The 23,013-nt window shown below is 39.9% G+C and overlaps 1 pseudogene across 1 annotated transcript; it reads right to left on the minus strand.

The window, feature by feature from the left end:
- Positions 1-21,223: 21,223 nt before the first annotated feature.
- Ldha-ps17 (lactate dehydrogenase A, pseudogene 17) lies at positions 21,224-22,783 on the minus strand (annotated as a pseudogene). Its single transcript, XR_015623055.1, has one exon. The product of XR_015623055.1 is annotated as a lactate dehydrogenase A, pseudogene 17, transcript variant X2 (transcript).
- Between the last annotated feature and the right edge of the window lie 230 nt (positions 22,784-23,013).

Below are 23,013 nucleotides of genomic sequence, written 5' to 3' on the forward strand. Positions count from 1 at the left end.
TATGCATCAGTTTTATACTTCAATTTTACAAGAAGTAAAATATGAAGTTAAGAGCTATACTGTGCCCTGATATATAAAATCACATTCTCAAATGTTAACATAGAGTGTAATATAGTACAGAGAACTCAAAATCATTTTATTCATTTTTGCTATTAAAAAAACTAACCAGCAAGTCAGTTAGATGACAGATTGCTAGGATTTTAAAAGGACATATGCTTTAGTTTTATATGGCTTTGGAAATCTCAGACACCAAAAATGATTTCCAAATACCATGAACTATAAAAAAAAAGTAATTGGGTTTTCTGAATTACTAGTGTTAAGCTGCAATTGGAGTTAAGATAATAATGAAATGTGGTCACTGTACAGCAAATTCTCATCTTCGGCAACATTTTCATCCCTGCAATGTGATTCAAAGATGACTTTTGTGTTGATCAACATAAAAACACTTTAAGGATCTTCCAGAAGTAGTTTTTTTATTATACAGATTTTAATATTGTTAGTTATATGTGTATTAGAAGATAAATCTACAAAAGTTCAAGATGGTAGTTATCTTTGAATAATACACCCTAAATTTTGAGTTGTAAATGCACAACAATTGCAGCAAATAGCTAACACAAACCTCAAGTTACTGGTATATCACTTTTCAGGGGAAAATCAGACACACACACACACACACACACACACACATCATATATAAGACAAAATTATATATATATTTTTTTCAAGGTAAAGGTGAAAATGACTACAAATTAGTAGTCATTAAGTTTTTAGAATAAGAATTAACAGCAGAACAGCCAATGAAGCACAGTGGTTGAACTAACAGTGAGTAAGGAAATGAATTTACAGACAAAGCTCATCTGGGTACTTGGTGTTGGAGCCTGTAATTATTTAAACGTCTTAAGATGCATGCTTATATTATTTTCTTCCCTCCAAGCTTAGCCTAGAAGCTCTTGAAGGGCATGAGTTGTTTACACATGAAGTTGTCCTCTGGCCTCCATGCATGAGCACAAAAATGCCCTTGTACCACACATGTAAAAATGAGTGCACATGTGTGCACATGTCAGCAAGTAAGGTTGTGATGACTGCTGTCCTAATAGTCTTTAGAGTAGAGGATAACCCATATAACAATTATCTCAGAGTAAAACTTTAGTAGGCTTTCAATCAAATAGGAGCAGTCAGCTCGGGAAAAGATTTGCAAACATGCAAAGAGACAACACAAAGGGTGGCTACAAAAAGTACATGAGTTTTTATTTTTGTATGTGAACACACATAAAGAAGTCTGCATGCACCATAAATATCACAGCAAAAACTATCAAACTCCTAGAAGAAAGCATCCTGACACTGAGTTTACAAAGCTTTCTTCCTTGTGCCACCCAAAATATGGGCAATAAAATGGAAAATAAATTGGATTAATAAAATTTAGACCTGACTATTAGAAGTTATGTTTCTTTGGTTCATATCTACTTAATTAGTGAGTACATACCATGCATATCCTTTTGGGTCTGAGTTACCTCACTCAGAATGATATTCTCTGTCCATTTGCCTGCAAAACTCATGATGTCCTAGTTCTTGGTAACTGAGTAGTATTCCACTGTGTAAATAAAACACATTTTCTGTATTCATTCTTCTGTTGTTGGACATCTGGGTTGTTTCTAGCTTCTGGCTATCAAACAAGGCCAACAGGAACATAGTGGAACATGTGTCCCTGTGGCATGATAGGGCATCTTTTGGTATATGCCCAAGAGTCTTCAGGTAGATATATAGCTGAGTCTTCAGGTAGATATATTTCCAATTTTCTGAGGAACCTCCAGATGGATTTCCAGAGTGGTTGTACCAGTTTGCAATCTCACCAGCAATGGAGGAGTGTTCATCTTTCTCCACATCCTTGACAACATGTGCTGTTATCTGAGTTTTTGATTTTAGCAATTCTGATTGGCATAAGGTGGAATCTCAGGGTCATTTTGATTTGCATTTTCTTGAACAGGACTGAAGCTCTGAGGGCCAGCAGAAAGAATGGAAACAGGCAACCTTGGGAGGGAAGAGGTGGGGGGGACGACTCTCTAGAATGTATCAGAGATCTGAGAGGTCAGAGACTCTCAGGACTCAAAAGGAGGGACCTTAGATGAAATGCCCTACAGTGGGGAGAGGAAACTGTGGAGTCCACCTCCAGTAGAAAGACAGGGCACAAAGTGGAGTGATGGGGTTGCCATACCACAGTCAAAAGCTCTGACCCATAATTGTTCCTGTCTGAAAGAACTGCAGGGAAAAAAAATGGAGAAGAGCCTGAGGAAAAGGAGGTTCAGCGACAGGCTGAAGGTGGGATCTAGCTCAAGGGGAGGCACCAAGGCCTGATACTTTTAATGAGGCTATGGAGTGCTCACAAAAAGAGACCTATCATGACTGACCTCTGAAAGACTCAACAAGCAGCTGAAAGAGTCAGATGCAGATATTTACACCCAACCAATGGACAGAAGCTGCTGATCCCTGTGGTTGAATTAGGGAAAAGCTGGAGGAAGCTGGAGAGGAGGACAACCCTGTAGGAGGACCAGCAGTCTCAATTAACCTGGACCCCCTAGGTCTCTCAGACACTGGACCACCAACAAGGCAGCGTACACCAGCTGATATGAGACCCCTAACAATATACAGCAGAAGACTGTTGGTTCTAGACTCAGTCAAGAAAGATGCACCTAACCCTCAAGAGACTGGAGGCCCCAGGGAGTGGGGAGCACTCGTGGGGTGGGGACATCCTCATGGAGACAGGGGGAGGAGGTACAGAATGTGGAACAGTCAGTGGGTAGATGGAGAGGGGATAAAAATCTGGACTTGAAAAATAAGATAAAATTTAAAAAGTCATACTTAACAGTGAGAAACAAATTTCAAATCATGCAGCAGAAGAGGGTTTAATATTTAGAATATTTGAAAAACACAACAGGAAAACAATAATACAGCAAATAAATAATGATTTCAAATGTACATGTTTCCACAGTGGGGCAGGGAACAGAGAAGTATCAGACCAGTAAGCATATGTAGAGATTTTGAATGTTTCTAATCAATAGGAAAATACAAATAAAACTATAAAGAAATATCACTTGCTGGTCAGTAGGAGGGCAACTATCAAAACACATTCACCAAAAATACAGTAAATGATGGAGGGAGTCTGGATGGAGATACGGTGCCATTCAGTTTTCCTGGACTGGATCGTGGAAGCCGCTCTAAACATTTATAAGATCTGGTAATCCCACTTGTGGCTACCCAAATGACTGAAGCAATAATTTTCCTAAACATTTGTATCCTCATGTTTGTAATAGTAATATTAACATTATTTAAAATACATAAATAAACTAAATATAAAAAAACTCGTAGGAAACAGAAATTTTGTAGATATATAACAATGGAACAGTATTTAAGCCCCCTCCCTAAAGGAATGCAATTCTCACAAATGCTGTCAGGAGCCTGAAGGAGGAACAGATATTTTAACTCAATTTGCATGAAGTAGCTGGCAGAGCCCAATCTTGAAGTAGAACATAGAGTAGCGGGACTGATAAAAGGCTATTGTTCCATGAGAAAAGAGTTCCAGTTTAGGGAGACAGGAGATAAAACTGCAAACAGGTGGCATGATGATGGTTTTGCATGAAGCAGATGTGCATAGTGACAGGTAAGTACACAATTAAAACCGTTAAAAGCGCGATTTTTTAAAAAACGCTTTGTAGGTCGTCCCTCAACAGACAACCACTTGGTTAATAGAAGAAACAGTAATTTTAACTCACACTGAGTCGCTGAATAAAATGTTGCCACAACAGGCATTCAAGAAGGAAGCCTGCTTTTTCCAGAGTAGGAGAAATAACGACTGATGATTTCACAGGCTTGGTTAGAGACACCAGACGGTCGATTTGCATACAGGGTCTTCATTCTGCTGTGCACTCCCTGTGTATTATGGCTTCTGAGATAAAAAGAGAAAGGGAGAGAAATAAAAGGAACTTACTATTTTTCTCTGCATTTCAGTTGCGTGTGATTTTCAGAGAACTTAGATACACCCACGGAAAGGGCTTTCGTACTTAAGGGTGTTTTTCTCCAGTCTTCTAGCACATTAAACAAAAGAAGCAAAGCTGGCACTCTGTGAGGAATAAAAAAATGACAGATTTTCTTATTCCAGAAAGTCTGTCTTGAGGGAAGAAGCCTGGTTCCTATATAAGGTAAAGGTGTGTATACAAGTCATAATACAGATGGAGATCTCAGTACCTCTAACTCTAACTGCCACTGAATGGTAGGTTTTCACTGCCTAACTTTACTAACCTATGAACTCGGGGTGACTCTGCTAAGTAGAATAGAGTGTTTGAATGGTGTGTGCTGTCGGATTATGTCTTAATAACGCCTTGTGATGGTTCTGCTTCTGCAAAGGTGCAAATGCAGCTATAGAAAGGTCAGGCTAATAGCACAAATAGCTTATCTTAGCAACTCGGTGTTGAACTAGAAGGCAAAAATGCCTTTGCCTGAAAACCAGGCAGAGACCCCTGTTTGCTAGGGTTTGGGACCCCTTTCCTTGCTTCTAAAGGGCAGTCCCAAATTGATCCCTCCTGCTCGAAATAGCACTGTTGCTTCTTATCTGGGAAAGTTAAATCACTGGAAAGACAAGCGATTCATTTTTCCTAGTACTGATTTTTATTTTAATTAAATGTAAAATTTTATGACGGTGTGCATTTGTTTTGCTCTTTATGTCTCATTGTTCTCTTAATTAAATTATGTGATGATTAGGAAAAAACCAAAACATCTCTCTCCTCTCCCCCCAAAGTGTGTGTGTATGGCATGTGTGCATGTATGTATGCATGTATGTATGTGTGTATCTCTCTGTGTATGTATGCATATGTGTATGTGTGTGTATCTCTGTGTGTGCGAGTGTGTGTGTGAGTGTGTGTGTGTGTGTGTGTGTGCGCGCGCGCGCGCACGTGTGCTTATTCTTTGTGTTGATGTTGGAGGGTAATGGAAGAAGCTGAAATTTCAAAGATCCTTTACTATTCTTTGTTGTTGTTGCTATTTTTTGTTTTGTTGGAAAGTGCCCTAAAAAACAAATTCTGAAGGGCAAAAGGCTACCATTTTAAGAGTAATCATTTTTCTTTAAAAAAGAAAAGGAAGAGAAAAGAAAAGGAACTCCTTGATTTAGAATACCCATGATTTATAATAGCGCTTCTTAATTTTCCCAATCATGATAAAATCACCTAGGAAACTTGAAGAATATTGTTCAGGCACCACTCTTCATTTTAATCAACATGTACAAGACCATGATATAGAGTATTAATATTGCCCCTAGTGATTTGGAGCTCATGTACAAGTTTAGGTGATTTTTATTTAACCATTTAAAATAGACTCAGCACTGCTTCTCCACTCTGAAGTCAGGGGAGCTATCAGACTCCCACTTCTACAAGTTCTGTAACCTGCTTTGATGGATGTAACAACCAATTTACTGTTAAAAGTAACCGTGGAGGGGCTAAGAGACATGGCACGACAGGAGCACTGACTGCTCTTTCAGAGAACCCAGCCTTTATTCCTAGCACCCATGTGGGGGTTCAAAACCGCACATAACTCCATATCCAGAGGCTATGACATCCTCTTCTGGCCTCTGAGGGAACATTACATACAACCAGACACACACATATGCAAACACAGTCACACACACACACCCCCACACACACCCATACACACATGTAAGCAAAACACCCATATACACATAATAAAATAATTTAAGCAATTTTAAAGAAAGTCTCTGAAGGCATGACAAAGCCATCTTGTACTGGCAGTCAGATCCTGGGCTTCTCCACAATGAGAAGAAGCAGATCCACCCGTGTTCCTGACGTGATAGTAAAGTGCTCCACTGTGCTTCATGATACATGGAACCTTCCTAAGGCATCTTCCTAATGGAGACACATACTGAATACTTCCAAGCAAACCTAAGGGCAGGATGGGATCTTTGCCTTTTGAGTACCTCCCTGACAGGTTGAAAACTTCTGGAAACCTCTAATTACTGATTTTCCTCAGATTAATTAGGACCTTTGAGGTTACTGGGAAGCAGTGATTCTAAACTTTATCGAATGCTATTAATCATGAAGGCATGTGTTTTCCTCCAGACTAATCATAGTACTACATATGAAATCAAGTCCTTAAATTCTATGCTCTCTATTCCCTTAAACCTTGCTGCTGTTCCCGTATCACTTTCGCAGCAGCAACCATCTCAACAGTTACATGTTTAGAGCAGGGAGAGAAGTAATGAGCTGGCACGCAAAATTCTACCCCTAAGAAGAAATACGAATTTATTTCCCATTTGCCAAGCAAAGCCCAGGGCCAACTCTCAGGGTACACAAAGGAAGCCTAGGAAATGAGAAAAAAAGTTTGTTTTCTCTCTCTGGCTGTTAAAACATCATGAGATCAAAGCAATTACATGCCATGTACTTTGATCTCTGGTCATGGAATATTTGAGCAACATCAAACTTGGGTTCTTTTTTTTTTTCAGGGTGTATATGGGTCACACTAGGACCAAGGAACATTCAATTGGAGGCTTTCTTAGGGCTCAGAGGTTTAGTCCGTTATCATTGCAGGCAGCATGATGTCACTCAGACAGGCTACCAAGGGCCTTTAGTAATTCTAAGCCCACCTCCAAAGACACAGTATATCCAACAAGGTCACATCTCCTAGTCCTCCTATTTTTTTTTTTTTTTTAGGTATTGGTCATGTGTATTTTAACCTCATACTTTACAGAACGGATTTTATTTATATATCATTTCATTTTAACATTGTTTATTTTTTTAATTGGATTTTTTCATTTATATTTCAAATGTTATCCCCTTCCCCATTTCCCATACATAAACTCCTTATCCTATCACTCCTCCCCCTTCTTCTATGAGGGTGTTCCCCCTCCCCAACCATCCCCTCTTTCCACCTCCCCACCCTGACATTCCCCTACACGGGGGAGTCCAGCCTTGGCAGGACCAAAGTCTTCTCCTCCCATTGGTGTCCAACAAGGCCATCCTCTGCTACATATGCAGCTGGAGCCATGGGTCTGTCCATGTGTACTGTTTGGGTAGTAGTTTAGTCCCTGGGAGCTCTGGTTGGTTGACATTGTTGTTCTTATGGGGTTGCAAGCCCCTTCAGCTCCTTCAATCCTTTCTCTACTCCTCCAATGGGGATCCCGTTCTCAGTTCAAAGGTTTGCTGATAGCATTTGCCGCTGTGTTTGTCAAGCTCTGGCAGAGCCTCTCAGGAGACAACTATTATCAGGCTCCTGACAGCATTGGCTTCATCAATATTGTCTGGGTTTGGTGTCTTTCTCTCTCTCTCTCTCTCTCTCTCTCTCTCTCTCTCTCTCTCTCTCTCTCTCTCTCTGTCTCTGTCTCTCTCTCTCTCTGTCTCTCTCTCTCTGTCTCTCTCTCTCTCTCTCTCTCTCTCTCTCTCTCTCTCCCTCTCTCTCTCTCTCTCTCTCTCTCTCTCTCTCTCTCTGTGTGTGTGTGTGTGTGTGTGTGTAGATCCCCAGGTGGGGCAGGCTCTGAATGGCCCTTCTTTCAGTCTCTGCTCCAAACTTTGTCTCCATATTTCCTCCTATGAATATTTTTGTTCCCCCTTTTAAGGAGTGAAGCATCCACATTTTGGTCATCCTTCTTCTTGAGCTTCATGTGGTCTTTAAAACTTGTTTGTGTGTGAATGCCATGTCAGATTTACAAATTCAGCAAGTGTGTCTTGAGGCTGACCAGTGGAAGCAGAATCTGGTGAGGTTCAAATCTTTACTGTCTAGACCAGGGTCTAGACCAGGGTTTTTGTTTTTTTAATTTTACTTTTCTTGGCTATTTTATGTATTTACATTTCAAATGTTATCCCCTTTCCACCCTCTCTCATACCCCCTCCCTCTGCTTCTATGAGGATGCTCCCACTCCTACCCACTCACTCCCATCTCAACACCCTGGCCTTCCCATACATTGGGGGAATGAGCCTTCAGAGGACCAAAGGCTTTTCCTCCTATTGATGCTGAACAATGCCATCCTCTGCTACTTAGTTCCATCCATTTGCCTAAGAATTTCACGAAGTCATTGTTTTTAATAGCTGGGTAGTACTCCATTGTGTAAATTTACCACATTTCCTTTATCCATTCCTCTGTTGAAGGATATCTGGGCTGTTTCCAGCTTCTGGCTTTTATAAATAAGGCTGCTATGAACACAGTGGAGCATGTGTCTTTGTTGTATATTGGAGCATCATTTGAGTATATGCCCAGGAGTGGTATATCTGGGTCCTCAAGTAGTACTATGTCCAATAGACTAACAGACTGGATAGACCAGGGTTTTAAAATCATGTTTTCTACTTCATGGGTTCTTGGTTCATGTAACAGACCAAAATGTATATTGAGTTAAATGTTTCTCCTTGAGGTAAGCTTGTTAGAAAATATACCATGTGCTGTCACATTTTTCACTGAAAGTAGTCTAATTAGTGACAAAAATGGCAATATCAGAATAAATGGCAGTTTTTAAACGGAATAAATGAGTGATCTGGAAAACAGACTCAACAGATCTTTCTGCTCCTGAGCATTCGGGTGGAGCCCCCACCTCCTCTTCCGGGGTTTACCTTTCCTGCTGACATTTGAGGGGACTTTAGGTAGAGCACAGATCTTGGGAACACAGTCACCCAAAGTCTCTTTGTACTTTGTTCTTTGCCAGTTATATTGCTCAGCAAAAAATCAATGAAATATCATCCCCAATATCTATTCCTCTGTTTTTAAAGAAAGAAATTAAACTTTAGTTCTTTGTTTACTGTGCTAAGTGAAATAGGATCTTGAACAAACAAGGCTTGAAAGAATAGACTGGACCCATATGGATTAACTCTGAGAAATGCCGCTGATTTACTTTTCAGTTTAAAAGCAAATAGCGGGGGAACAGGGAGATAGCTTAGTGATTAAGAGCACTTGATCATTCAGAACTGGGGTTCAGCCCTCAGCACCCACATAGTGGCTTATAACTCTCTGCAACTCTAGTTCCAGGAATCTGACACTATCATCTTGCCTTTTCACTAGACATGCACATGGTAAACACACATTCTTATGGGCAAACATTTGTACAAATAAAACATAAATAAATTTTAAAACCTTAAGAAGAAAATAATAAACTTTTATAAACTAGTTCTATTTTGGAAAAAGCATTAAAATAAAATGTGCACATGTGCTGCTATTGATAATATTTGTTTTAAGTATGCTGAAAATCAATATAAGATGTTCACTCACTTGACCAAACCCAGGTATTGCCTCAAGCCTCAGCTCCTCAGTAACACATCTCTGGGTGGCAGTTCCCCTGCACATGCCTCTGTTCTGCCCTACTCGCCCTCTTCCTTTTCTCTTTTTCCATTATTCCTATTCTCTCTGGTAGACTATTTCACATAGTTTTCTAAAAGCATGAATTATATGAACACCTTATGAAATATACATTCATGAGGCCCACAAAAGTGAAGATTTGTTTATTTCTATTTATATAGTGACCAAATCAAGGTAAGTGTCCCATTTCTCCTTTATCAGAATATGAGCTCCAGGAAGGTGATATTTCACTTTTGTTTCTGTCAAGTCTAGAACAATAACTTGTTTCATAAGTACATACAAGACTTACTCTAGCTATTAGAATTGGTTGGTGATAGAGAATAAGATGGAGTACTGTATTTCATACACTTGGTTCTGTTTGAACTTTGTAAGATGTGTCAATCACTTTTTAAATATAAGGAACAGTATAGAAATTTATTTAAAAAGCAATGTAGCTGCTGTACTTCCTGGTTCTACTTGATGCTCAGTTAATCACTGCGGCTTTGCTAAACTGCTCCTCGCCTCCCAACTTTGTAGTAGGTATGTCTTGTTGTATTGCTTAAGAAAAGATTTTCCATATCTTTTGAAATTTGGTAGTAATTTGTAATGTGTTCTTAACATTCTTTAAGATATTTTTGCTTACGTTTTAGGTTTGGGGATTTGTTTGTTTGTTTGTTTTGGCCCATTTGTTTGCTTTTGTAAAGAGAACAGAAAACAATGACAAATAGTTTTTTTGTTTTGTTTTGTTTTTTTTGTTTTGTTTTTGAGAATGCCGAAGAGAAATTTATTCTGCAGTGTAGCAAAATGATGCATGAGGCAAACCAGGAGACAGGGAGTGAGAAGAAGAAGAAAAGGTTGGTGGAAGGGCAGGGGGCACAGGGCAAGGAGAAATCAGAAAACAGATGTCAGACATAGGTTCCAAGTGGACACCAAGGGCTGGATCCTAAGCCAGTAGAAAAGATGGGGTCATAAACTGAAGATGACAGATTACCAAGATCAGGGGTTTTGGTGGTCATAAAATGGGAAGAGTTTTGAGCTCTTTAAGTCTTCTTAAAACAATGCTTGTCTGAGAATCATGGTCTGTTCTCCATATACAAATGAAGGAGTTGAGGCTTTCAACGTTCAACCTTCAAGCTTATTCAAACATATTTCAACATTTAATAAGCAACATTCATAAATGTACATTTCCAACACCAGACACTGTCCTAATTTCTCTTATGGTACTGTGATAAAACATCCCAAGCAGTTTGGGGAGAAAAAGTTTATTTTAGCTTATCCATTCATCACTGAGGAATATTAGGGCAAAAACTTAAGAAGAAACTGATGCAGAAACCATGGAGCAACATTGCCTACTAGCTTGCTCTCTGAGTTGAGTCCTCTTAGTTTTCTTATTTAGGTCAGGGCACTTGCCTAGGCATGGCGCTGCCCACAATGGACCCTCATTGATCAACACAGTTCCTTACAGACACAGACACAGGCAAATATGATGGAGTAAATTCCTCAACTGAGTGTTTCTTTTCCAAGGTGACCCTCATTTGGGTCAAGTTGACAGTAAGACCATCACAGGGGCAGAATAACTTACTGCCTCGTTTTCAAATGAAGCGCGCGCGCGCGCGCACACACACACACACACACACACACACACACACACACATCAGTTAAGACACAGTTCTAAGCCCCTAGACTACTAAAGAACTAGAAACCCCCATAGCTAAAATATTTGAGTAAATCTGAACCTTCCATTGCCTAGGTTGATGCTACATAAATTCAGTTTTTCTGATAAAAGAACTAAACATGGTCTCAGAGCTACAAGGTGCTATGAGGTCTGAATTAAATGATCCTGTAGGATTTTTCAAGTCAGTATTTCAGAAGCAAGAAATTTTAGACTTGAGCCTTGAGTTAGCCAGTGTGGAAGAGTTGCCTTGTGGCACAGAAAGGACCGCACAAATCTGTGTTCCCTTTCACATTTGAGAGAACTGGTGACTGCATTCCACTGACAGCTGACAGTTCCTACCAACAGGGAGTTGGAGCTTCTGTGTTCCATTTCAACCTTACTGTGTATCTTTGTAAGCTATACGGATGTCAAACTGGAGAGATCAGGTAGCTTAGCAATTAAGTTCTTTAAAGCGTTACCACCAGGCTGAAAAGGAAATGAATGTCAAGATCTGCTGTCTGGGTAATAAATTTGATTAGGAGAAAACGTTCATGGGTGAGAACATTGGGAGAGGAAGTGACAATCTATTGTGACTGGTGAAGCAAAGCTGAATTTGTGTGCTTAATTGCAAAGCGGGGGGGGCCCTTATCCACTGGCAGTGACCCCCTCCCCTCCATTTGGCTTTGTTTGTTTTATAAGAAATTATTACAGCAGATGGAAGGGTGGTGTGTGAGGCAGAAGTGAGGAGCCCTGCAAGGCTGTCTCCTGCTGCGGTTCTGGGGTGCTACAGCTTCACTTCAACTTTTCAGTTCATATTCAACAGTTGGCAGCTCTGGGCATCTGTCTGCATTTCTGAGACCATCACTGAGGCACTAAATCAGGGAATACATTTGGTGAATAGCCATGGTTCAAAGTCTCCTGGTTCCTTTGTAGAACATTCTCTAGACTCCTCAGCACCCTAGGATGCTTTCTCCTTCACCGAGGCTCACATCTGACCGGTGATTTTGATGGCACTTCCACTAATCTTTCGGTTCTTGTTCCTGCTATTCAAGCATCTCGCCTAGTAAGATAATGTCGTTCCTTTGCAAATTGGGATCTCCTTCTTAGAGGACCTAAAGTAACAGAACTTAGTCTCCTCACTTATTAAATGGAAAATGTTCCTTTCTGCCTTCACTGCAGAGGAGTTATGAAGACTCCATGAGTGGATGTAAGAGGAAGGTTGTCAATGCCTGGTATATGATGATAGAAACAGCAGCTGTTGGTCAGACTTGCTCTGTTGTACCACCTGCAGGCTGAACTACAGCCTTGACATTGACTGGGACCCCTGTTTCCAGTGGGCAGAGGAGCTGATGTGGAGGTGTCTAAAGCAAGGTCAATTGCCTGTCACATGGGCATGCTGCGGGTTACCCAAAGCACAGTATAAATCTGAATTTCTGAGAAGCTCCATTGTTTTTTCAGAATAATATAGAACTACTCAATAATGGGTCAAAATCAGTGTTTTTATGAAGCATAGAAGAGGTTTAATTCTCCAGTCCTTTAAACTTTTGGAATCTAGTAAGCATATCACCTCTTACACTTATTCTTTCACTTGAGGGCCATTTCTACTTATCAAGTGACAGGCTGGGTTCCCAGTTAAAGGAATCAGTGAGCAGGTGGAGGACGTTGGAGGAGAAACTTCCCTGAGCATGGATGAAGCCTATGGCAGAGTAGGCCACCTCTGAAGTGTTTGTTCTCAGAAATGAGGAATGACCTCACACAAACCCTGGCACAGGAAGTGGTGATTTTTGTTTTTTATTAGATTTGTTCCAGACATCTGGGAGCCATATAAATTCCTGTTTAACTAAGGAAATATAATATAACATAAAGATCTAGGCTAGCTGTAAAGCACAATTATGCAATGGACACACATCAGTGATTAGGTTTCTAAACCAACAAGCGTTTTCAGAAGGTTCGCTGACAAAAAAATGCATCAGATGCTGGCAAAATAAGATGATCCAGTGGGGGGTACACTTGATGTCAAGAGATGTCAGTCATCTCGGCCATTCTGAAGAAAGGGTTCATGTACAGAATTCCAGCCAAATCTCCAGAAGAGTTGCAGTTTTATTTTTCACTTATCCATGATAGTTTTATTTGTAGTAAAGTAAGATACAGCATAGCTAATATGTCTACCCCAGTTTCTCACCTTACCTGAGTCAGATTTTACATCCTTCGGATCATTTGGTGCTTTTATTTGTTGTCCAATGTTTCTGTTTCGGCGCTCAGTCCTTACTATTTAGAAGTCAGGTGATTCTTCCCATATTGGCTTAGGCTTTTAAACCTAAATTAAGGGGTTTCTTCATTGAACTGGGCTCCGTGTATCTTCTTCCTCTAACCACTTAGCTTTTCTTTTCAGCATGGCACGTACAGTTTTCAGCAGGAACACATTTTATTCTGTTGTTCTCTTGAGCTTTTCAAATCTCTTGCCTTTTGACCTTGAGCCAGTCACAATCTCTTTTGCTGCATGTGTCTGCTCAGCAAGATTTTAATATGAATGTTCAGGCTCCCCAGTGGAGATCAGCCCTTTGCATAACTATCCTAGAGCCATCTGGTAGGGTGACTTAGCACATACTCTAAAAGTGTCAAAACATTAAACCCCGTTGTGCATCTACTAGGAAAAGACTCGCAGATGCTGGTTCTCAATATTCATTTTTATTGTACTTTGGTAGTTTCAACTAGGAGAGAAATACACTTTCTCTTGAAGACAAGAACTTAGGATTATTGGTATAGGATGCAAGGACTTACAGGGATCTTGGTGGGGAATTTAGCTCAGTCTTATCCATCTGGGATAAAAGGACGCTAACATGCAAGAAAGACTCTCACGTGGGTCTCAGAGTGGGCTGATTCTCGGGTGTGCACACAAATTCAAGGGACACTTTCCTCTTAGCCTGTTCTTTTATGGCACACAGAGACTGTTACAACTGCCAGGAAGCCAAAATCTCTTGAGCAGCCTCCCCAGTTTAGATGTCAGTGGCTTGCATGCCTAGGACCTGATATGAATATACAAAGTATTCTTAAAATATACCCTAAGCTCAAAAAGGTGAAGCAAAGACTAAATTCCAGGACTTAATACTTCTTGATCAGCAATGCCTTTTAATACTTACTTTAGAAATACTATTTTGTCAATTTATATTTAATCAATACTTATTTTTTACTTTTAAGCATAACATTTAACTTCATGTGCTAAGAGTCCTTGTATATTTTTCTCTATTTCTGTGTGGTCTTTCTCATAACAGAAAGATAGTAAGTTTATAAGCTGGAAAGGAGTCAAATCCTATCATGAGGATAATTGTATTATTGCAAAGGTCACTGTCAATGAGTTCAAGATATTATCTACATTCTCTCTGTCAGACTCAGGACATCAACTCTTACATTTGGTCTTTCTCCATTTGGAGTTGTTTGTGTAGGGTGAGAGATAAGGATATCCTATTATTCTTTTACCTGTAGTTATTTTGTTTGACCAGATTTGTTGAAGATGCCTTTTCCCAAATGTGTATCGTTGGCTTCTTTGCTATAAATAAACTGGCTGTAGGAATATAGGCTTATATGCGACACCTCAATTCTATTACATTGATCAATGAGACTCTTTTATTGTAAATATCATGTTGTTTATATTACTATACCTCTGTACCATAACTTGAAATCTGAAATGGTGATACTCTCAACAACTGATGTGTAGAAACAGAGCAACGGTTCTCAACTGTTCTCAACCCTTTAAGGTTGAGCAACCCTTTCGCAGAGGTTACATATCAGCTATTCACATTAAAATTCACAACAGTTGTGAAATTATAGTTATGAAATAGCAACAAAATAATTTTGTGGTTTCAGGTCACCACAACATGAGAAACTGTACTAAAGAGTTACAGAATCACTGAAATAGAAGGTATAGTTTAATACAGAAAAAGTCAAATTTGACATATCTTTAAAAATTTGACATATCTTTTAAAAAGTTGTAACTCTTTGTAATATGTTTGAGAATAACATAGATGCACACTATTGCCATTTCCATTCAGTCACACTGAAATTCTTAACACCTACAACAATCAGGGGTGAAAAGAATAGGTGGCATTTGAATTGGAAGGGAATAAGTTAAGCCTTTATTTGCAGATTACATATTATCTATCTATATATCTAAGCATGTATGTATGTATGTATGTATGTATGTATGAATCTATCATCTATCTACAACCTATTATCTATTTTCATCTATCTATTAACTATCTATTCATATATATCATATGTATGGGTTTATATATAATGTTAATTTTAAAGAAAATGCTAATGAATTCAGTACAGTTTCAGGATACAAAATCAATTTGTAAAATCTGCATTTCTTTATAATAATAATGAACTATCCGTTCATTATCCAAATTAATAACACTTCAAATAATAAAAAACTGATGAGTAAAATTTAAAGAAGAAGTGAAAGACATAGACATCAAAATTAGGAAATAGAAATAAATGAAATTAAAAGTGAAGTAATAGATGAGATAGGAGAAAATGGTTATGAACTGCACATCTGACTTAGGGTTATTATCCAAAATGTGAGGGGATCATAGAACTCAGTGGCAAGAAAACAATTTGGATTTTGAAAGAGGGCAGAGGATCTGAATAGACATTTCTCAAAGGAAATACAAGTGGATGTGCAAAGGTGCTCCACAACACTAGTCATGAGGAAAATGTTAAGCAAACAACAGAGATATCACCTCATATACCCAGAATGGCTTTCAAATGTCAATGATCATTATTAGAATAGTGTGGAGAACAGGAATCCCTTGTAAATTGTTGGTAAGAGTGTAATGTAGTATAGTCCTTGCAGAAATAGTAAATACATGCCTCATAGTTAAAATTGGAGCCATAGTATTATGCAGTAATTCAGGTGTATGTGTTTATCTGAATGAAAGAAATTTGGTATTTTAAAGCAGTATTTGTATATCTACTGTAACATTGTTTACAATAAACAAGATGTGGAAAATAATTTAAAAATCTTTTGACAGATAAATGATAAGGAAATCAGGGTATGCTTTCAATAGAATATAAAACAAATATTGAAGACACTGAAGAAATAGAGAAATTCAATAGAACAAATAGACTGCCTATGTTCATGGATTGGAATAATTAACACTGAAAATGGCCTACCAACCAAAACAACTTACCAATTTAATGTAGTCCCAATCAAAGTGCCAAGTCCTATTTTTGTAAACATAGAAAAAATAAGTTTGACATTTTTGTGGAGGTACAAAGACAAACTCAAGGCAAGCCAAAACAATCCTGGACAAAGAGTACTGCAACTATACAACGAAATCTGATTTTAAATTATACTTCAGAGACATAGTCATAAAAACAGCATGGTACTGGCACAAAACAAGCATGAAAACAATGGATTAAAGAAGAGAGATGTAAGTACACACAATCATAGTTACATGAGTTTTGACAGAGATGTCAAAATGTACATTAAAGAAAAGACAGAATCTCCAACAAATGTTGCAAGAAGTTTGAATTTCAACATGCAAAAAATATATGGAACTTACTTCATTCCCTGAATAAACTCTAGGATCAAAGACTTGAACCTAGGCTCCAATATTCAGAAACTGCTAGAGAAGTGGTTCTCAACCTGTAGGTCACAACTCCTTTTAGAAGGGTCACATATCAGATATCCTACACATGAGATATTTACATTAAAGTTCATAGCAGTATCAAAATTACAGTTATGAAAATAATTTTATGGTTGGAAGTCACCGCAACATAAAGAATTGTATTAAAGAATTACAATGGGAAGGTTGAGAACAACTGTGCTACAGGAAAATATAAGGGCTTAGTCTTCAATATGTTGGCCCAGGTAAAGACTTTGTGAATGAAACTCCAGGAGCTCAGGAAATAAGACCAACAATCGACTAATGGACCCCAGGAAACTAAAATGTTTCTGTATAGCAGAGAATACACACTTGAGTGAAGAGGCAGCCGACTCAATGGGAGGAAAGCTTTGTCAGCTGTGTATAGGACACAGATTAGTGTCTAGAGTGCACAAAGAACTTAAACCAAACCAAATAAATCAACAACCTGTCTAACCATTAAAAAAAAAAACAAAACAAAACAAAGCAAAACAAAACAAAACAAAAAAACAACAAAGAGCCACTTTAAAAAAAATGTGTTAGGGAACTGAACTGAAAGATTTCAAAAGAAGAAATACAGATTGCTAGAAAGCACATGAAAATTTGTTCTATGACTTTAGTTATCAGGAAAATGAGATTAAAATTAACTATAGATTCCATCTCACCCTAGCAAGAATAACCATCATAGGAATATAAATGACAAGCGGTTTGGGAAACGGAGTCCTTATAGTCTACTGATGGGAATGCAAATAAGTGTCTTGGTGTTGGAAATCAGTGAGGACTGTTCTCAAACCACTGGAACTAACATGATCACATGACCTCACAGCACTCCTAGGCACAAAAACAAACCCATTGAAGAGATAATTGCTCATCCATGTTCATTACTGCTCTACTCAAAATACCTTAGAAATCCAATGACCTTATACATCCATCAACTGATGAATGGTTAATGAAAATGTGGTACATAAGCACAGTGCAATATTAATCGGCTATAAAAAATGAAATTATGAAATTTGTAAGTAATTAGATGGAACTTGAAGAAAAGTTCCTGAGTAAGATCCTGTAAACCACAAGAGACAAACATACATGTTCACTCCATACACGGATCCTGCTTCAGTCTGTTTGCTTTGGGTATTTGACCTAAAATACACGTGGAAGACAGAAATCCATAGTGGGCCATGAGGCAGATATGTCCTCTTCACGGAAGAACAATGTCAAATAGGTGAAATGAAATAGAAGAGCAGAGGTGGGAAGAATGCTGGGAACTAATGTTTTAAGAAGGAGTGGGGGGAAAGGAGTAGAAGAAAGGACAGGGTAAGGAGAAGTGGGTTAACCAAAACAAGGAATGTATAAAGAAGTCTTGTGATTCCTAACTATTTGGTAAACTAGTTAGTAATATAATTAAAGGAGGGGAAGTGGGGAGTTTGAATAAAGGTATATTCCCAGGGGTGAACAATCCTGCTCCAACATACATGGGCATTAAATTAAAATCTCAGTGGCAGGCAGAGGTTCCTTCTCTTTGGGAGGCCTCTTTGCATTGCTCTCGATTGCCCATTGGAGCTTGATGGTAGGATCCTATTCCTGAAGATATCACAGTTCACAGAACATAAAGAAATTGAGCTTCATCTGACCATCGAAGTCTCTTCCTGCTGGGCTAGCTTTCATGGTGCTGACACATACTGTGGAGGGTGCTGGGAAACTGCGTGCTATAATACTGACCTATTAGGCAAGATGTGTCAACTGGCAAGTGGCAAGACTGATTTTGGATCTAACCAACTGCTTTCCTGATTGGATCTGTGGGAGGGAACTCATGCACAGTATTGAAAACATGATCAAAACCTCAGGCCGGGAGTCCTAAGCCTGAGCAGAGAACCGCTGATGTTGTTTTGTTAAATGATCATGTTGTCAAACTGGCTCCTACATATTATGTTTGTATTTACATATCTGTGCTGCTTTCAACCTCGGTCAGAGAGGGTTCTTGTTGCAGTAAGTGATGAGTGGTGCAGGGATGCATGACTGATTGGTGTAGTAAAAATAAACGAGCGTGAGTGCTTAGAAATAGACAGGACCTCTATTTCAACTTTCTCACACACAAAAGTCAGGGAATATTATGTGAAAGGGAAAAGAATGTATGAGCCAAGGATAGGGAATAGGGCTATGAAATGCTGCCCTCTGGATACAGCATGACTGTTATACCCAAGAACTCAGGATAGATGTGGATACCTGCACAAGACCTGCACAAAATTATGTCAGTTCAAAACTCCAGCCTGGAGTTGGGAGGGTCTCATGAGATCCTTTCATTAACTGAGAAACTATTGACAATCGATGGCCGCTGGAGTAGGAAGTGTTCTTCACAGTTTGACTACTGGGAGGCTACTCTTACCTCTGTGCCTGACTCCACACTTATGCAAACGTGAGAAGCACTGATTGGACTTGATGAGTTATAGTTTTTGAAGGGAGGACATGAAGTTGGAAGAGAGGTGTTTTGGGCAGTACAGAGGGAGTTGGATTGGGGATGAATTTGAATAAAATATATATATATATATATGTATATATGTATAATGTATATATATAATGTATATATATATATATAATATATATGTATAAATAATTTTCTGAAAATCAAAAGAAGTAAAAACAGTGAGAATAAAGTCCTGTCATTTCAGCAAAATGGATGATTTTTTGAAGACACTGAGCTAAGGGATATAAATAAAATAAGGAAGACACCAAAAGACATGCCACTGCTTATACATAGAATCAAAATATCTTTTCAAATTTAGTGGAACAGTGAGTAGGATGGCCACTGCCTGGGCATAACGGGTGGAGGAAGCAAGAATACACTGGCCAACAGGGGCACACTTTAGGTTATATTTGAATAAGTGTGGAGCATTTAGTGAATGATGAGCTAGTCACACTTTTTTTTTAGCCACACTTAATTATATATTGTATGCTGGAAATTTTGGGAAAGGTCACTGTCTGAGGCAATGGACATGCCAATTATCTGGGTCCTAGGAATAATTTTGCAGTCACATCAGAAATGCTCCATGGGCAGAGAAATTGAGCTAGAACTGCACTAGAAAGTCCTTTTCTGCTAAGTAGCAGTCTGGTGGTTTGAATGAGAGTGTTCCCCATGGGTTCAGGTGTTGAATAATTGCTTCCCATTTGGTGTGCTGTTTGGGAAAGCTTAGGAGGTATGGTCTTGCAAGAGGAAATAAGTCACTGGAGAAGGGTTTGTAGGTTTCAAAAGCAGTGCTCTGTTTCCAGTGTCTCTGCTGTTTCTGCTTCCTGCTCGTGGCTGGAGATGATCTCTCAGTTTTTCTTGTCATCGTGTGTGTCTGCCACCTGCTGCCATGAGCCCCCCACTGAGAAGACTTATCCAGAGTGTTCTTACTCCTCTGCAACCATAAACTCAGATACACACTTCCTTTTACACGTTGCCTTGGTCCTAATTATAATTGTAAAACTGTAACTAATACAGTGTCTGTAATGCTTGAAGGTTTTATGCAGGCTGTTCCAGAAGAAAGGTCATATGAAGCTGTAGACCTCTTTTACCACAATACTGAACCGGATGGCAAGTTAGGCCCGTTAGTGGCACGAATGTTGCAGGAGTGACCATCAGCTTCCTGGTGGGCTTGGAGACCTTTTCTGTGGCAGAGAATGCATGACTAGTACTATCATTCTAGTCAAAACCCATGACGAGGAAATCACAGACTGTGGAGGACTATACAAACGGACAAATGGTTGAGCTGCGTAAATATTTATGTTTACAATCATAGACTAGTACAGCACTCCGCCTTGGTCAAAGTAAAGAATCTTAGCTAGAGTTCTGAGAATAAACAGCCATTGGGGACTGGCCCTCAATGGTACAACATCTGTTTCACTTTTCCAAGTTGCGGGAAATATTTTTCATGGAAGAGGCAGTGGAAGAACTGTGGGAGTCTGAAGAGAGGGGAGAGTGTTTTAGACGCTGTCTTCTGTACATAATATATCCATTGCCTCATGAACAGACAGCATCTGTGGCCACCTACACAAGATTTGAGTAACAAAAAAGAAGTGTGGAAAGGGGGTCATGAGGGTAGGAAGGAGACTATTTGGGAAAAGGAGGATCAGTGAGAGGGAAAAGGGATTGGGAGAGGGTACTGGAGGAGGTACTGTGCTGAATTTAACTATGAAGTTGTCAAAAATAAAAGTTAAAATGCTGCTCTGTGCACTTAAATATTCACTGTTTAAAAGTTTGACTATAAAAAAATGTCAATTTCACGAAAAAAAAAAAAAACTGAGGTGAAGCTTAGATTTCCCTGTTACTTTTAATATACTTTTTTTTTTGGTTCTTTTTTTCGGAGCTGGGGACCGAACCCAGGGCCTGCGCTTTCTAGGTAAGGGCTCTACCACTGAGCTAAATCCCCAGCCCCTAATATTCTTTTAATATACACTCTTAACACAAAAGAGGCGGCGTGCGTAGATACTTTCCTGAAGAGAGGCCACCACATTCTATGCTACTCCTCTGTTAAGACCTAGAACATTAAATGCCGCATGCAGTTAGTCTATGTTCTGGCTACCTTTTTTTTTCACTGTTCAAGGTTTATTTGGTGTTTTCCTTGGCAGGACACTTGAGTGGTTGGTTCCGTCATCCATATGCAGATTTTACATTTCACATAATATTGCAATGTACACTACAGACACATATAATACAGAAAATATCCTGTAGAACATTTATGCACAAGATATGCACGATGGACTTACACACTGGAGCCAGGTTATGACTAACTGGGAACTCATGGCCTAGGCATGTTTGGTGAGGGTGCGTAGCACAGCAATGCAGCAGGCTCACAGGGTAATCAAAGCTTGCACGCAGTTGGCAGTGTGTCTTGGAGACAGTGGGATTGTCACACTAACCAGGTTACCACTACACAAGTACCACTTAGCAGGGTAGAGCTGTGGAACTGAGATTTTCCCCAGACCACCTCAACACAACTGAACTAACCACAGCTCAGATGAGAAGTGTGTGGTCTCCATAGAAACCCTGCTGCAGCCTGGACAGTGAAGTGCTAGGACACTGGGAAGACTTTAGAACTGCAGCTCCTTCTGGATTCCCCAGATGGTATCTGCACTCTTCTTCAGGCGGGCCTCCTCGTCAGGAGTCAATGTCACCTTCACAACATCTGAGATTCCATTTTGTCCCAGGATACATGGGACGCTGAGGAAGACATCCTCATTGATTCCATAGAGACCCTTAATCATGGTGGAAATGGGATGCACCCGCCTAAGGTTCTTCATTATTTCTCAGCCAAGTCTGCCACGGAGAGGCCAATGGCTCAGGATATGTAACCTTTCAGCTTGATCACTTCCTATGCACTGTCAACCACCTGCCTGTGAACATCCTTCCACTGCTCCTTGTCTGCATCCGTGCCCAGCTGTGGGTTCAGAGACTTCAGGGAGACGCCGGCGACGTTCACACCACTCCACACAGGCACACTGGAGTCGCCATGCTCTCCCAGGACCCACCCGTGACAGCTCAGCGGGTGAACTCCCAGCCTTTCTCCCATCAGGTAACGGAACCGAGCTGAATCCAGATTGCAACCACTTCCAATAACTCTGTTTTTGGGGAAGCCGCTGATCTTCCAAGCCACGTAGGTCAAGATATCCACTGGGTTTGAGACGATGAGCAGTTTGCACTGTGGACTGTATTTCACAAAGTTCGGAATGATGAACTTGAAGATGTTCACATTTCGCTGGACCAAATTGAGCCGGCTCTCTCCCTCTTGCTGACGGGCCCCCGCGGTGATAATGACCAGCTTGGAGTTTGCAGTCACACTATAGTCTTTGCTGGAGACAATTTTTGGTGTCTTAAGGAAAAGGCTGCCATGCTGAAGATCCATCATCTCTCCCTTTAGCTTATCTTCTATGACATCAACAAGGGCAAGCTCATCAGCCAAGTCCTTCATTAAGATACTGATGGCACAAGCCATGCCAACAGCACCAACCCCAAAACTGTGATCTTGTTCTGGGGGACCTGTTCTTCCTTAAGAAGATTCACAATCAGCTGGTCCTTGAGGGCTGTCATCTTGGACTTTGAATCTTTTGGGACTGCTTAGTGCACGATGGGGGACGACGGACGAGCAGCAGCAGTAGCGTGCGCGAGATCGGCGACAGTGGCTCCAGCACCGTTCTGGCTACCTTTTATTCCAACTTGACACAGTCTCTTTGGAAGAGGGATTCCCAATTGAGAAAATGCCTCCTTTAGATTTGCTGGTGGCAAAGCTGTGTGCGCCTCACTGTGGGTGGTACCATCGCTGGGCTGGGGAGGGGTCACTCTGTGCTATAAGAGAGAAGGCTGAGCAATTCATAGAGAATAAACCAGTAAACAACACTTCTCTGTTGGATCGGCTCCTGCCT

Source organism: Rattus norvegicus, chromosome 6 (assembly GCF_021556685.1).
Source record: "Rattus norvegicus strain SHRSP/BbbUtx chromosome 6, alternate assembly SHRSP_T2T, whole genome shotgun sequence".
NCBI classification, from domain to species: Eukaryota; Metazoa; Chordata; class Mammalia; order Rodentia; family Muridae; genus Rattus; species Rattus norvegicus.